We start from the raw sequence: 17,334 nt of genomic DNA, 5'->3' as shown, positions 1-17,334 counted from the left end.
CTATAGAGGATTTATCTGAAGGTGGAGGAAAGTAGCCTTTGAAATAAAGTCATTAGGAGGTGGCCTACCCGTGTATTCCAGCAAGAGGAATGAATCACCATTTCCCTGCCAACATGTATGTGTAAATACGTTAAGCAACTACCTGCTCTTGCTTTATTCTCTGTGGCGCTAACCTGCTGCCATAATAGCCGCTTGTGAAATGATGAAAAATGCAATGACTGCATGACCTAATTCAGGCCTGGTGTTTCAAGCAGGAAACATGTGTGGGCCTCTCGCTTTCATACACACACTCAAAGTCTAGAGCAATCAGCAGGGATTTTGAAACAGGTCCTTGTGGAAATGAATTCAGGGCCCTACACCTATTCATTACATAACTTGAGGTTAAGGAAACAAAGCCCTGTGGATGGGTGTGCCCGGGTATGCAAGCCAGAGAGATACACACAAGATACCAGAGCCCTACCCTGTCCTTACTAAGCAGAAAAAGAAAGCCAGAAACAACCTCTCTGTCATGGATGGCTAGAAAGTTCTCTTCTGAGGAGGGTCTGGTGGGAGAAGGGAAGAGAATGTTAACATTTGTGAGCACATACTATTTATTAGAAAACAGGCTGGATGATTTTACTAAGGTTATCTCAATCTTCACAAGAGTTCCTGTTGTTTAAGCTGAGCCTGATGAGGTCACAATCCTTAAATCATGGACAAAGAAACTGAAGTTCAGAAAAATGAAATCAAATTGCCAGTGAATGGCAGTGGCAAGCTCACAGCTGATTGCTGTGTGGTCTCAGATCCTGCATTCTAGCTCATCATCTCACTGTAGTGGGAAAGAAATGGGGCCAGGCCTCCAGTCCTGTTTGGCCCTATCCCAGGGCGGTGGTGTGAGATGAGAGTCAGATTGCCATTCACCTTCACTTGATAGGCATCCACAGCCCACTGGGAATGAATTTGCCTTCTGTTATATCTTTGTGGAGCAGAAAAAGATGTGCGCCATCCCTGGTAGCCAAAAGGTAGAAGGAGCTATGCACTTGACACAAAGAAATAAACACTGGAGCTTCCTAAGTTCGCCTTCATCTTTGCACAGGATTCTTAGTGAAAAAGAGTACAATAGACTCAAAAGGCAAAGACCCTTGCTGTGTTATCCAGATACAATGTTTTGTTCTTATTGTTTATTTTTCAATCTTGACAGTGTGATGACCATGAAAAGATAATTTAGCCAATACCCTCTGAAGTCCAATGTGTCAGTGTCCAGTGAAACCAAAGAATAGATGGTACATGTTTTTAAATAATTCATTTTTCCTGCCTTTATGCATTCATTTATTCACTTAAATACAATAAATATTTATTGATAGATTATTATAAGTCAAATATTGTGCTTGTTGCAGACATGGTAGAGGTAATCAAGGCATAGACCTGTCCTTAAGGGACTTTTAGTCCAGTAGTGCAAACAACAAGATCTGGGAAGTGATACAGATACATGCAGGGCTCTGGAAGAGCCCAGAGGGTAGGCTCCTCCAAGAGTGGAATCTGACAAGTCTCCTAAGAAGTGGTAACTGTACTAGAGTTGAACAGCTGGGGCAGGCACCTTTGGAGGACAAGGAAAGGTAGGGAAGGACGCAAGCAGAGGTATGGTGCCTCAAGCAGAAGGACGACCATGTGCAACAGCAAAGAGGCCTGAAAGAGTTGTATGCTTTTGGAAAGAGCAAGTAAGCCAAAAAGTTGAACTGTGAAGTTTGAGAAAGATATAAAAGGAGATGAAGTTGGAGAAGTAAATGGCTAGATCGGGGAGGTTAAGGATTTATCCAAGATCATAATGTTTGTCAACTGTTAGTCCTGGGACTCCAGTCTTTTGCCTCTGTTTATAGAGATCTGTCAAGTATACATAGCTAACTCTTTTATAAATATGATCCCTGGCCTTCAGAGATTATTGAAAACTGCTGAAAGAGTTGAAGGATTTCTTGCATTTTCTTGTGATAAAGCCATTTAAATCATATTTGTTGAAGTTGGTATTTTTATGATGATTCTTCTGTATGTTATACAATCCATATTGTTGACCAATAAGAAGCACTGAATAACCTCTTGGTGTTTGGCTAAACTAAGCACTTTCAAGTCATGGCTCCCTGTGCATCTACTATTCATCACTGCACTTGCATGCATGTTTGCATTTCACATGTGCACCACGATTTAGCTTCTCCTTCCATCGGCCTCTCTCTCTTCCTACCAGTGCACTCTCTCAGAACTGTGCTTTTGGAGCCCCAAATCACCATGTAAGAAGCTCAACTATCTGAAGCCACCATTCTATAGAGAACGTACAGAGAAATGGCATAGAGATAGAGAAAGATGCCCAGGGAATCCTAGCTCTTCCAACCTCCAGCCTTTTGAGTCTTTCCAATCCAAGCATCAGACTAAAGAATCCTTTGAGATGACTTCAGCCCCAGTCACCATCTGACAGCAACCTCATGAGACCTCAAGTCAGGAAAGCTCAGCAAAGCTGCTCATGAATTCTTGACCCTGAGAAACTGAGAGATAATAGATGATGACTGTTGTTTAAGACAGTAAGTTTGAGGATGATTTACTATGCAGAAGTAAGTGATACAGATTATGAGTAGTATTTTGAGTGGAAAGGCCGAATGTTACAGAATACTGTTGCTTACGGTGTCTCCCTCTCTGTATCTTTGCCCTGGCTGTCCTTCCTTCTCTTCATCTACCCAAACTTGCCCATGTTTTCAAGTTTGATTCAGATGCCAACTTCTTAATGAATCTTTCTCTGATCACTCTATTCCAAAATTATCTGTCTTCTTTGACAAGACCAAGAGTTCACACACTTGCCTGAAAAGCAGAACCCTTGTGGAGTTCGTTAAAGAGACACATGCCCAGGCCCTACCCCAGACCTACTGAATCATAATGGATGGGATGGGGATCAAGTATCTTTCCTGGCCTGGCATCAGTTGGTGGACTGGTTTGGATCAGATTTTGGAAACCATTCACCTAGACCACAAATCTGAATACAAGATTGCTCACCACCTTGTAATGCCCTCTCATTGCAATAAGTCTTTAAATATGTTAAGAGCAGAACATGTCCCTTTGTTCATTCACTTAATGAAGATTTATTGGGCACTTGGTATTTGCTGGACATTGTACTAGGTGATGGCAATACAGAGATGAGTAAGCACAGGATCTATCTCAGAGATCTCCGGCAATTGCTGCAGGGTAGAAGACTGGGCAATGACTCAGGGAGGCAGCTGGAGGTGGAATGAAGTAGCATGCTCAGCTGGTGCTAAAAACTCGGAAGCTTTTATCAACGCAGTCATCCAGGCAAACAGGTAGGACCAGGATGAGAAGGCTGCCTATCATTTGCCCTCCTTCCTTCTACTCATTCCTGTTCATGCACAAATCCTTTCCCCACTTCAAGGCAGTCCTTTATATTCAACATAATCCAATTTTACTGTAGAAAACGGTCTTCAGGCAATACCAAACAATGTGTTCTCTGAGGTCTGTACCCTCCAAGGGATTATCCTGCCCGCAGAAGAGTCAACACTCCAGCAAACCATTTTTAAACTATATATTAAGCACTTATTATATTCCAGGTTACTGTGCTAAGCAATTTTACCCCATTCTCTGCCCAGAGGATCTCTTTGAGATAAGCATTTATGTTTTACCAGCTTCTTTACCCTTATCTTCTCTCTTACTGCTACACCTACCTCTGCACCTACCTTACTTGGTGCCTCCAACAATAATACCCACCATCATCTATGTCTAGCCTGGCTCCGGATAGCTCAGACATTTTCTACCTGAGAACATGTTTTCCTTTGGAGGTTCAAGGGAAGAATCCATTCCCTTGCCTTTTCTGGGTTACACAGCTGTCTGCATTCCTTGGCTCATATCCCCTTCTTCCATCCTCAAAGCCAGCAGTGTAACATCACCTCTCTGCTCTGATATCCTGCTTCCCTCTTGTAAGGACCTTTATTATCACATTGAACGCACTTGGATAATCCAGGATAATTTCTCCATCTCAAGATCCTTAATTTAGTCACATCTGCAATGTCTCGTTTGCCATGCTAAAATATTCACAGGTTCTGGGAGTATTAGGATGTGGATATTTTTTGGGGGAGAGGGCATAATTCTGCTTGTTATACCCAATGTTTCCTGAGCAGTGGGCCACACCTTTGTTTCTAAATTCCTCTCTACCTTCCACTGGACACATTTCATCCAAAGATCAGAGGAAAGGAAGCCCAAGTCCATACCAGAAATGCCAGATCTCCTTACCAGAGCTCAGCTGCATATAAGGGCACAGAGTACTCATCCGTCTATCATTGAGTCTCATTATACACCAATGGTCTGATCCCACTAACTCTACTCTGCCCCAAATTGCAGTTTTCCTTGGCCACTGACAAAGTAAGGCCCTCAGATAATACTTCCTCTTCACTGTGGTTTTGTGAGTTTCCTCTCTTCTCACCTTCCCCTATTCTCACTTTGTCACGTGGAATAGACCTCTTTAGACCACATGGACCATCTACATCCTCAAGCTTCTGTCCCTCTACCTCCTTGCCGTCAGTGAGATCTACTTGATACTTAAAGGCACCCCATTCATTAAAATCCTCTAAATGCAAGATGTTTATTGACCAACATCCAACCTCTTTTAGATTTCTCTCCATCTTAAATTCCATACTTCACCTTTTCAACCACTCTTTTGTCTATCCTTTTCTTTGACCTTCAATGGCATTCACCCTATCCATAGGTGAATCCCTACTATCTTCTCTGTGGTTGTCCCCTACTTTCTGAAAGTACTGAGAATAAATTACATAACTGAGCAGACGGGTATTATAATAAACTCAAGGTCACCAACAGAGACTGGTTCCTCATCTCTGCTCCCTGACCTGACAATATTTCTCCAGTTGCCTCCTTTCCCTTACCATTCCAATATTTTTATGCTTGTACCACACTTCGAGGCCCAGCCAATTGCCTTCTCCTCACTGAAGTAATTCCTGAAACCATCAGCCCTAGCCATAACCCATGCTTCTCTCCTGTCAATTCTCAGAGCATTTGTCTGTACTTTTCTTGGGGCATCTGAATATTCTCCCTTGGAGCATATTGTAGAGTTCTTATCTTCTTCACAATTTTGTTAGCACTTAAAAACAGGTTTCATTAATTAATTAATTAATTTTCTCTTTATTCTCTTTACCTCCTAGACACTGATCTTGCCACACAGTAGGCCCCAAATGAAAATTTGCTAAATCGGTAAACGAACAAATGGATACAGAACATTGATGCTTTCTTCAATGATACCACCATGATAAGTTGGAAATTGACTTAACTGGGCTTATGAAAGCTAGTACTTTCCTTCAACAATATATTTTTTCCCAACAGGAGACTCAGAATACAAATTAGAATAAAAATTCCCAGTCACTTGTAGTGACAAGATTTCTTTCTCAAGCTTGCAAATTCTTGTTCTAGAAACAAAATACAATAACCAAAAAAGAGAGGTGTACATGAGATGTATGTGTATGTGGGTGGACAGATAAATCTTTTCAAAAACGAGTTCTTGACAAAATATTGAAATTTCATACTTTGCCAACACAGCATAATCGTAGTCAGATTCCCTAAATTATTTTCAATCTCCACATTCCTGGTATTGTATCATTTCCTGGCAGAGCCAAAAGAGGAGTAGAAATAAAATAAGTGGAGGAAAGAAGGAGAAGATTTAAGAAGATTCTTCCAAAGTAAATCACAGAAAATGGAACACCCCTTCCAGAAATGAGGCTCCATGCAGCTTTTGACAACGGCTCAAAGCTCTTACACTTCTTTAATTCCTAGATGCGTCAGCTGAGAAAGGTTTCAGTATTCCCACCGAAACTGGAGCTACTTCAGATTTATGTGATCCACACCCTTGGAATCAAGGCACTAACATGTTCCGCTGGAGGCACTAAAAAGCTTAACATCTCCCTTTCAAAAAGGAAAGTTTCCTGTAGAACAAATGGAGCCAATCACAGATGGAACAGGTCCAGGTTATTACAGGAGCTCATGTGGCTGAGGTGAAATGGGGCTGAAAAAGAATTTATGCTTGGGGCTGGCCCCGTGGCACAAGCAGTTGGGTGCGCGCACTGAGGCAGCCTGGAGTTCGCTGGTTCGGATTCTGGGCGCACACCAACACACCACTTGTTAAGCCATGCTGTGGCAGCATCCCATATAAAGTAGAGGAAGATGGGCACAGATGTTAGCCCAGGGCCAGTCTTCCTCAGCAAAAAAAAGAGGAGGATTGGCATCGGATGTTAGCTCAGGGCTGGTCTTCCTCACAAAAAAACAACAGAGTTTATGCTTGTTTTTCATCTAACTTTTCTATATTCTAATGGGTTCCTCACCATTGGCTTTGTGAGCCTCAATGGCTGGGCAGACCACGCTGTGTGTTTGTGAATGCTTCAGGGACTCAGCAAAACACTCTGCTTTTTCTAATTTCCCTCACTCGAGGACAGGTATATTACTCAGCTGCATCAAGAGCTCTGAGAATCTAGCAATGATGGGTAATTGTCCTTGAACAGGAAGTTGATGAGCTCTTGAAGCGCTTAGTTATTGTTAACTAATTAAGCTATATATAAACATTCACCTGCCATGGCTAAAGACCAAGTGGAGGCTACGGTCATCAGCAAAGAAAGATTCATTTGGTAAGATTCAGCTTTTATGTGTATCGTCAAAGCTCATCATTTTGTTTGGTTGGCATAAGAAATTTTACTTTCATTAAAGTCACCAGGATACAAGAATAAACGAGAGATCAAGTGAATTTCCCTACAAGAACAATTCCTAACCAGAGCATATGCCCCTTTGAGGGGCCTTAATGGATCTATTGTGGGGGTCAGGAGGACCAAGTTCAAACTATTCTGATACACTCTCCTACGGATGGCTTGTTTCCCAGTCTCCGTCTGTGATAGCAAGCGCGCTATTGCTATTGGACTTCCGTGGTGGTATTCTTCTAATTTTAGAGGGAAGAAAAATTGTGGCTAATCACTGACATTGAAATATGTTTCAATTTTAATTTTTGCATATTACAGTGGGAACCTAGACCTATTCATGTAAACTTGATATCAACCAGGTTCTTAACCATAGCTGCACATGTGAATCATTTCTGGTTACTTAAAAAATTCTGGAGCTAAAATCCCTTCCCTGAAGCTTATACTTCATTAAGTCTGGGGTGAGCCTTTGGTGTGTGTATATGTGCGTGTGTGTGTGTGTGTGTGTGTGTATACATACATACATAAAGAATGTACGTGTATATGCATATATATGTATATACGTGTTTAAAGTTAATATGGATTAATTGATGCACTGATGTTTATTTGGTAAATAATCAAAATAAAATTAGTGACCTAAAATTGCTCTTTTATTCAACAGATAGTCACTGACTGCCTACTCAATACAAGGTGCAGCAATGAGTAAAACATGGCTTTTCTCTAGATGAATTTACAATAACTTTTAACTACTAGATAAGAAACGTGTCTTATTCATCTTTGTAGCATCCCTTACACCTGGCCCAGACACTGGCTCATGGTAGAAATTCACAACACGTTTCTTACATCAATGAGTGACCTCATGTTCTTCTGACAGCATATATCTATTCTGAGATTGCTTTTTTCTCCTGAGTCAGCTTTCTTGGGTCTCTCAGTGTTCTTTTATGGAATTAGACATTCTTTCAGTTCTATGAACTTGCTCTGCTCCCTCTCACAGTAAGATGTTATGCTTCTCATCTCCCCTCCTCCCACCCTTCTCAACCTAGCTGATTTCATTTCACCCTTCAAATCTCAGCTCAAAGACCACTTGCCCATGGACCCTTCCTTGACATCTACTGTAGACTGTGTCTCCTGTATGGACCACCTAAGTCCACTTCTTGTCCCATACTCTCTCATGAGACCATGCTTCTTTCACTCAGGACTCTTACATAAGTTGGAAATTCTATAGTCAGAAATGCAATTATTCCTTTAGTATGTCTTTTTCTCTCCCTTACCAGATAGAAAGCACCATAAAGACAGGCACAGGGTGTGTGTGTTTCCACTCTTATATCTCCAAAAGTTCACACTGCCTACACACAGAAAATACTCAAGAACCATTTGCATCCAAGAATTATTAGGATGAATAAGCAAATGGCAGAGAGAGGTCACTCTATTAACACAAGAACTGACGGGTAAGGTAACAAGCAGTTGTAGGGATTAAATAGCAAAAGTGTGTATATTTCTTGCCAAAAAGACTCAGGACCAAAAGAAGTGAGAATAGGAGGGAACAGGAAGCCATTCTCCTCGGTCCCTGTCTCAGAAAAATAAACAGAGTGCCATTTCCATAGCATAAACAACATTCACTGGGCACTGTTTTACCAACCATGCACTGGTGCTGGTGAAAAATTAAGGCTTGGCAGTCAAGCTCTGGAGTTACTCTCCTCATCTTATCCCTTTGCTTTCACCTTTTAACCAGTTGAACCATCTTGACTGACAAGTTGGGAAAGCAACTTCACAACATGCTTAGGAGAGCAGGCTCAGGAAACAGACAGCCTGGATTGAGCTCCTAGCTCTACCTATAATTAGTGTGAGAATAGGAAAAGATCTTCACCATGCTGTACCTCAGCTTCCTCATGTATAAAATGATGCCAACAGAACCAGCTTCCTGGGATTGTGATGAGAATTAAACTCATGTAAATTAAGTACCTAGTTCACATCTCAGCATATGTTAATTTTTCACTATTTTGCTGGTGCTCAATTATTATTATCTGGACTAAGAATGAAAATGGAAACTAGCATTTATAGAACACCTACTATGTGTCAGGAACTTCCACAAGTACTTTAGATCAAGTTAATCCTCATTTAATCCTCACAACAGTCCCAAGAGGTGGTTTAAACTTAACTGCAAGGAGGTTATAGACCTCGCTACTTTTCACAAAGAGAACTTCTGGTATCTAATTCTCCTGCCTTGAGAATGTTGATTCTTCAAGGAGCAGAAATAGATTATACCTTGCTGGGACTACTTCTTAGAGAATTTATGGTTAAAGGAAATTCCTTACATACCATTAAAACAATATTTGTATCCATGGCAACTCTCTCCTCTTTGAAGGCAATGGCCGTCATTCAGATTTCCCCATGTACAACCTCAAAGAATATTGAGGTTACGTCATTCACATAGAGAAGAGCCCAAGGCTTGACATCAAAGAGTCCTAGTAGTTTGGGGACCTTAAACTAGTTTCCTAACTTCTCTGAACTTCAATCTACTCTTTTTGAAAAAAATGGGAATGATTAATGGGAATCATACTGCCAGCCTTATCTGCCTCATAGTGTTGTACTGAGAATGAAGTCAGTGCCACTGAAAGCACGAGCCATCCATGGACCACCATTTACTCCATTGGCATCAGTCTTAGCGCAGACCCATCGAATCAGAATTTCTGCGGGTGTGGCCCAGGAAATTGTTTTAACAATATTCTTTAAGGTGATTCTTCTACATGTTAAAGTCTGAGAAGAATGAAATTAAATGATGCAATGGATAAAAAAAGCATTTTGTAAACTGTAAAAGATTTATACAAACATAAATGTATTCTATTCTTGTCTGGCTCACCCTGACCCGCATTCTACCTTCTCTTCTCCCTTCTCTTTCCCTTCCTCACTCTACCTCCTCTACTCCTCACCATCTCCCACCCACTCACCTCCTCCTCTTCCCACCAATCTGAAAATATTTTGTCTGTAGAGAGCCTGTACCCTTCCCAATCCTCAGAGTTCTGTAAACAATAGGTGTTCAAATAATGTTTGATGAATGAATAAATGGACAAATAACAAATTGCACAGTGTCCAACTATGTTAGCATTTTTTCTTTTTACAGACTAAATCTTATGTCATCTATATTATTGTTTTCTTCCAAGAAATCTCAAGTGCTTTCATGTGCACTAACTCATGTATCTTCACCTTCACGTGATCTTACTGAAGCAGGCCGAGACAGATACCATCTCCTCATCCCATCCCACCCCATTCCCAACCTGGACAGATGCTGAAATAGAAACTGAGAGAGTTTAGGTGCGTATCTCATAACATATAGGAAGGAGGAAGAGTCAGAATTGGAGACTGGTATTTGGATGTCCCAAAGCCTGACCCATTGCCCTTCATTCCCAGGGACTTTGGATTTAGAGAGAACATCAAAGGAACTCCAGCTCTCTGCTCTTCAGCAGTAGGGTCTAGGGAAGGATGTGTAACCCCTCTCTACCTGTAAGCTTTGAGACTTAAATTAGAGGGCATTTGTAAAATGCCTGGAGCAGAGTAAGTGCTGGGTAAATATTATATCTCTTTCCCCTTATTCATTTGGGCTGGATCCTGCAGGTGTTATCAGCAAAATATACTTGGCTGTCTTCACTGAAAGTATCTTGATCGAGGGCAACAGAGTGTAGTCCTGCCCTTTAGTCTGCATTCCTTCAACAGCTGAGGTGAAGGGCTTGTTTAAGCTGAAAAGGAAAAATGCAACCAGTCCAGTTTTCTCAATATATGTTCCTTGGAGTACCTGATTCAGAATCCCTGGGTGTTTGTTAAAAATATGGTTTCCAAGTCTTACCCAAGAACTACCCAGTTTCCCAGGGGGTGGATCCTAGGAACCTGTATTTTTGTAAGCACCCCAGGTGAACCTTGTACCCATTCACATTTGAGAACCGTTGCTTTAGTTCGTTAGATGTCAGCTTTGACTGCATGTTAGAAAGAACTAGGGCACTTTTAAAAAGTATTGAAGCCCAGGTTCCTACCCAGAACAATTGCATAAGAATATCTAGGGAGGGGGCATTGGATGAGGGTTAGGGAAGATGGTGGAAGTGAAGGGGAAAACAGCAACCAGCTAGACCTCTTTTGCCCTCTAATTAGTCCATTAGCATTTAAATTTGTCTGCTTTTGGAGGAGAAAGAAAATGAGGGCAAGAAATTATATAAATATATCTTTTGAATTTTTTTCCTAAATCAAGAGCGTAACCTGAGCTGTCAATGGCATTTTGAAAAGAAGCCCGTTTCTCTCTTTCTGTGTAGGATTCACTGAAGATGTAAGACCAGAATGAACTGAAGTTAGGGTTAAGTTTCTTCCTTAAGCTGCCTTCTAAGAGAGACGCTGTTCTCATATGACCAGCGTGCACGGCTGCACTGAAGAACACCTACTAACGTTTAAACAGCCTGCACTTTTAATTATTATACTAACATTTTGTCAACTGTCAAATGCTCAGAAATAATTTAATATCCTCCCATCTCTATGCAACACGTTTATTGATATTCATGAAGTGAGATCCTCCAGCAGTGTCTAGACTGAATGTCAATAGAGTCTGCTGAGGGAGATACTTTTCACAGAGGGAGGATATTAATAATGGAATTCAGAAATTATTTTTAATTTTAGTTTAATAAAGGATTAGATGAGACAAGACCACTGTGCCCCCTTAATAGTCTGATGCATAAATAAATGTAACCTGGCGAAGTCATTTTGAATATCAAAGATGAGAAATGATCAACTTAACATAATTCACTTTTAGCTGATATCATCTTCATAATTTTACAGGCTAAAGTCTAGTCTTCTATGTTATACCAGAGAGTCATTTGCTTGTGTCCTTTGCAAAAGGAATAGTGAATTTGGGGAGATAGGCTCCCACTTTTTGAATTGTGGAAAAGATGGAAAACTGGATTTGGCAGACATCCTTGGCAATAACCTACTTCTCAAAAAAAGGGACCTGGAGATGTTCCTCAGAAAATAGTCCAAGCTTCATAGTGGGAAAAAAAGAGGGAGAATTGTTACACACTTAAGGATCTTACAAAACCATTACCATCATGGACATGTAGCAGATGTTCTGCTAAATGCTTCTCATGCTTTTCCACACTTCATCCCCCAAAAACCCCCAAGAGATACACCCAGATATTGTCCCTAATTTTTTTTTAATTTTTTGTTTATTGCAGTAATTTTATTGTTGGTTGGTGCAGACCTCTGATTCAGTATACGGCACTTTGAAATTATTTATCTGTACAAGGCTCCCTTTCATTTATTTAATTCATTTATCCCTTTTTGTCCCCACATCCTATTCCCATGCCCTACCCTATCCCACGGATAACTGTTCTGGTGTGTTTATATGTGTGTTTTATTTAAATGTGTTCTTACATGACGTGGATATGTGAATGGGAATGTTATAGCTGTTCCTTTTCTTTAGAGCTAGATTTTTAGGCTCTATTGATGTTGCTCTGTGTAGTTCTACCACAAGGTGTCTATCTATTAGCCCAATTTGACCAGATGAAGGAGGTGAGGCTTAGAAATTAAACTAAATTGCCTAGTACATCATCACATGGATATTAAGTTGTGAAACTTGTCTCCAGGTATCTTTACTCCAAAGATAGTGCTCTTCACTACTCCACTATATTACTTCCCTCTGAAAACGGGATATTGTTTGTTTTTCACAATGACCCGGTGAGGTTCAGAGAGGTTAAGTAAGTTGTCTGAGGTCACTCAGCTAGTTAGTAACAGAGTTTAGATTACACTCCAGCTGTGTCTGATCCGCGAACCTGTGTGCTTTCCAGTTTTTGATCTACTGACCTATCACTACTAGAGTCTTCTGAGTTAGCTCCCTCTTCAAACTCCTTGCCCTGTGTTTTATTTTTGTTTGGTGGGCTGGAGGAGGAGATACCTTTCCTTATCAAACAGCACAAAGTGGGTGATGAGGCAGATGCTTTCCTGTGCTTTGTCAGTTCCGACATCAGGATGGCCGGTGCTAAGGTGATTAGTCCCATCTGAGCCTATAGGGCCCAGGAAGGCTACACCAGCAATCTCTCCTCTCTGCCAAGGTGGATTTCTGCCAAAGTGTCATGCTGGAATGATGAGAGAACTATTGCATTCTTGTCCAAGGCTGACATGGTGCAATAGGTCTGGTGACAGGAGCTTTTCCTTTCTCTAGTTGCCTTTGGACTGTTTATGGCTTTGTCTACTGGGATTATGTAAAGCTCCTTGTATGCCTTGGCAGGTGGCCCTGGGAGCTCAACTTCATTGTCCTTACTGGTAAGTACTCAAGCAGAGTGAAATGAAGCTTCAATTCTCCTCAATAACCTCTGAAGATCACAGGTCTAGATGACTAGACCCGGAGTCCAGTCTTGTGGACCAAGTTTCTTATACCTAAATTAAACTAAACATGTAAAAAATATATTTGTATCCTCTTACAACATTTGTCTTCAGTCATTTTGCTTCCAGCAACCATTTCAACGTCAAACAAAGGGGAGAAAAGATGTTGAAACTTTAGAAGTATTGAATGAAGTTTTCTTATTCTAATACAAATTTGAGGGGTTGTCTTGTGTGGGAAAAAATGTGATGAATTTTAGAGCAAAAGAGAATAAATATCTCAGACTTACTGCTTTGCAGTGTGACCTTGGGCAATGTACTTAATCTTGACTTATTTCCTCAAACATGAACTGGAGACACTGACATCCTTCTCACAATGCTATTAGGAAATAATATGAGAAAATGCATGTGAAATACCTGGCACATTGTGGGACATTCATTGAATGTTAGGTCACCATCTGAAAGAAGAGACTGGCAAATATTTTAGTATCTCAACTCATTTTAAAGATTTTTCTAGTTGAAGTTAAATTATAGATTCTTTTTCTTTGCCCTTTCAGTTCACTTCTGTAGAGGACAACTTAGCTGGGCCTTGCAGCATTTGGAAGGTCATTCTGCGCATGAATTTGTTTTGGCATTTATTTCTGCCTTCTTTATTTTATTTTATCCACTGCCAAGGGGGCATTTTGATTGGCATGGAAGCCAAGTGAAACGAAGCACTCCCTCCAAGGGACATACGAGCAGGAGCTCTGTGAGAATCGCCTCCTTTCTGTCTGATGAAGGCTGACTTTCTTCCCCCTCACTGTGTTTCTGAGGGATTTTTGATGTTTTCCTGGCCCTGTCAATTTCATTCCTTGCCTGCCTCACTCACCAACACCACAAGGCACTATCAGCTCAGACCCAGAAACATGATGCCAACGTTGTAGAATTCGTTTAGACATGGTAACCTCTAGTCTGAGGCTTACAAGGGACTGTGACTAAATTTATTTTAAAAGCCTAAATGGAGGGAAAGGTTTCTCTGCCTGTCTGACACTTGGTTTCATTCCTTGGTCTCTTTCCTAACGGTAGGGATTTTGTTCACTGTCCCTTGGAAGATATCAATCACCTGAGCTCACCTGTTCCAGAATGAATCATCTGAAAATTTCTACTGCATTAAGCAAAGCCCCTTTCAAGTAGTCTAGTGATGAAATGCATTATTCAATAAGCTCTGTCCTCTCCAGTGCCCAAAGAAATTCGGGAGAGGCAGTGACTCTGCTTTAGAAGAGAATCTGAGAGGATCATGTGTTCAATAAGAAGCAGGTGTGACACTTTGCACTGAAGAATCCTCAGGAAAGAAACGTGTGATAAGCAGCAAGACAACTTAGAATAAGTTGGTGGGGATTTGAAACCTCAGACTTAGAGGACTGTTCTTGCAACCTGTGGCCCCTACTAGCAACCCCTACACATGGGGAGCTTGTTCCCAATACAGGCTCCCTCTCCTCCTCCTAGAAGATTCTAATTTTATGTGTGGAGTCCTAGAATTTGCAGGTGATTCTGATGGACACTGACACATGAGAATTACTAGTGTAGAGATTCTGTGTAACTTCCTTAAGACCATATATTAGGTTTCTTTGTAAAATGTAATTTAGTCCAATTCCAAATAAAGAAAAAATTGAAATGGCTGTTGTGGTGGAAAGGAGGATAAACTTAGAAATTAGGCAGAGGTGGTTTTAATTTTTGGTTTCATACCTGGGGCAGTCATTAGTGTTGTTTCCCAAATGATTTTTGCTTTCCTCCTTCTGGGAAAAATGCTAGGATTGTGCTTCTTTGGCCTCTTGGAGTTAGGTGTGACCAGGTGCGGCTTTGGCCAATGAAATGTGAATGGTGGTGTCTGATAATATTTGAGATGGCATTGGTCTGTCAGCCTACATCCCAGGGTGGCTGTGATGAGCAGAGAACTCTTGCTAACCTACATGGGATGTATAGATGAGTGAGGAAGAAATGTTCCTTGTTTTAAGACAATAATATTTATGGATTGCTTTTTACTGCAGCAGAATCTATCCTAACCTGACTTACAAACACTAACTCACTGTGTGACCTTAGGCAAAGTATTTAAGATCCCTGAGCCTCATTATCACCACCAGTAAATGAAAAATGCATTATCCACAATTAAGAGTTGTTGGGAGAATTGAATAAAATTGAGTAAAAGAGCCTAGCCTAGTTCCTGACATATACTAGGCACTCAATATATATTCGTCTCTTTCTTTCTACACACAGTCTTTCTTACCAATGTGTGCATACTTTTGTTTATAAAGAATAGACCTTCAAAATATTTATGAATGTAGTCCCAGCAATATCCTAAGTTGGATAACTACTTCCTCCAAATAAGTAAGTTAAGATTTTTGAAAGGACGCTTAAGAATATGTAATCATTTGTTCTGTGATATCAAGCAGCTCAGTGAATTAGTCAAAGTTACAGAATCTTGAAATTGGAACATTCATTGAAGATGGAGGGCAACTATGCCATTCACACATACTGGCATGCACAACGATGAGTGAGACCAATAAAACAACCTCTCTGTCTTCAGGAAGCAAATGGTCCAGTTAGGGAGGCAGAAAAACCATCAGAATTGAGTAAACTTATACAATGATGCAAGTGCTATGATACAGATATGCACAGAGAGCAATGGAAACACAGGAGGGTGAATGATGAATGTACGTAGGTAGCCAATGATGACTTCATGGAGATTATACTTAGCCTGAGCCTTAAATGACAAGAAGATGCCAGGCAGATGCAGGAGGAAGGAAAGGCACTCCAAGAAGAGGCAAAGACATGAATAAAGGTATGAAGGTCCATGCTTTGAAGAATGGTGGATCATAGTGTCTCAGAGCTAAAGAAAGAAATGTCCATCAAATGATAAGAGAAGGAGGTATGCAGGTAAGTTGGTTAGACTGTGATGTTTGGAAAGCTGGCTAAGATTCAGATTAGAAAAATGAAATAATCAAATTTGTGTTTGGGAATAAAATTTTAGGCAAATTATAGGAAACAGGGGACACAGTTGATAGGTTTCTAAAATTTCCTCTGAGAGAGATGATGAGGACTTGAGTGTGAAAATTATCCTGGGAGTGGAGATAAGGAGTTAGGCTCAAGAGCTAAGTCTGAGTAAAATAAAATTGATTATGGGACGTGATAACATGTTTTATATCTGAATGTTAGAGACAAAAATAAGTTTAAAAATGTGGTTAAATTTTCTAACTGGAGCAGATAGATGGATGATGTTGAAGTAAACCAAGACAAGGAACACAGAAAATAAATAAATAAACTCTTAGGTTGGGAATAATATAAATTTGGTTTTGGGTTTTTTAATAAAATTATTATGTAAAACATAAAGAGAATAAGTAAAATGTATAAGCAAGTTATGAGTCATAATAAGGAATTGAATACTTGTGAATTCACTATGCAACTGGAGCACTACCAATAGCATTGATGCTACCTGCATGCTTCTTTCCAATCCTATCCCACCATCCAGAATTATTCCCTTCTTTTCATAATTTTACCACTCACCTATATATTCCTGCACAATAAAATGTTTAATTTTGCTACAGCATATAGCATTCTATGACTTAATTCTTTCACTCAGTCTTATTATTATTATCATTGTTATTATTATTTGAGATTCATCCAAGTTGATTTGTGTACCTGTCATTTATTCATTTCCCATGCTGTATAACAGTATGATGACTGGGGCCCACCCCATGGCTTAGCGGTTAAGTGCACGCACTCCGCTACTGGCAACCCAGGTTCAGATCCTGGGCACGCACCGACGCACCGCTTCTCTGGCCATGCTGAGGCCGCGTCCCACATACAACAACTAGAAGGACGTGCAACTATGACACACAACTATCTACTGGGGCTTTGGGGGAAAAAAAGGAGGAGGAGTGGCAATAGATGTTAGCTCAGAGCCAGTCTTCCTCAGCAAAAAGAGGAGGATTAGCATGGATGTTAGCTCAGGGCTGATTTTCCTCACAAAAAAATTAAAATAAAATAAAATTAAAATTAAAATAAAAAAAAAAAACAGTACAATGACTGACCGTACTGCAATTCATCCCGACTTCTGTTGTGCACTTAGATTATTTCCAGATTTTTTTTTTATTGCAAACAACACTATTATAAATATTCTTGTACGTGGCTCCTGGTTTTGATCATTTTGATTTTGAGGAGCAGATTCAGGTGTTCTAAAACTCAAAGAAAACATCTGAGCTAGACATATGGAACTGGAAATCTTTCAGGAATA

Source organism: Ceratotherium simum, chromosome 23, assembly GCF_057802395.1.
Source record: "Ceratotherium simum simum isolate JZ-2026a chromosome 23, ASM5780239v1, whole genome shotgun sequence".
In the NCBI taxonomy this organism is placed as follows: Eukaryota; Metazoa; Chordata; class Mammalia; order Perissodactyla; family Rhinocerotidae; genus Ceratotherium; species Ceratotherium simum.
Note: the sequence above shows the minus strand (reverse complement) of the source record.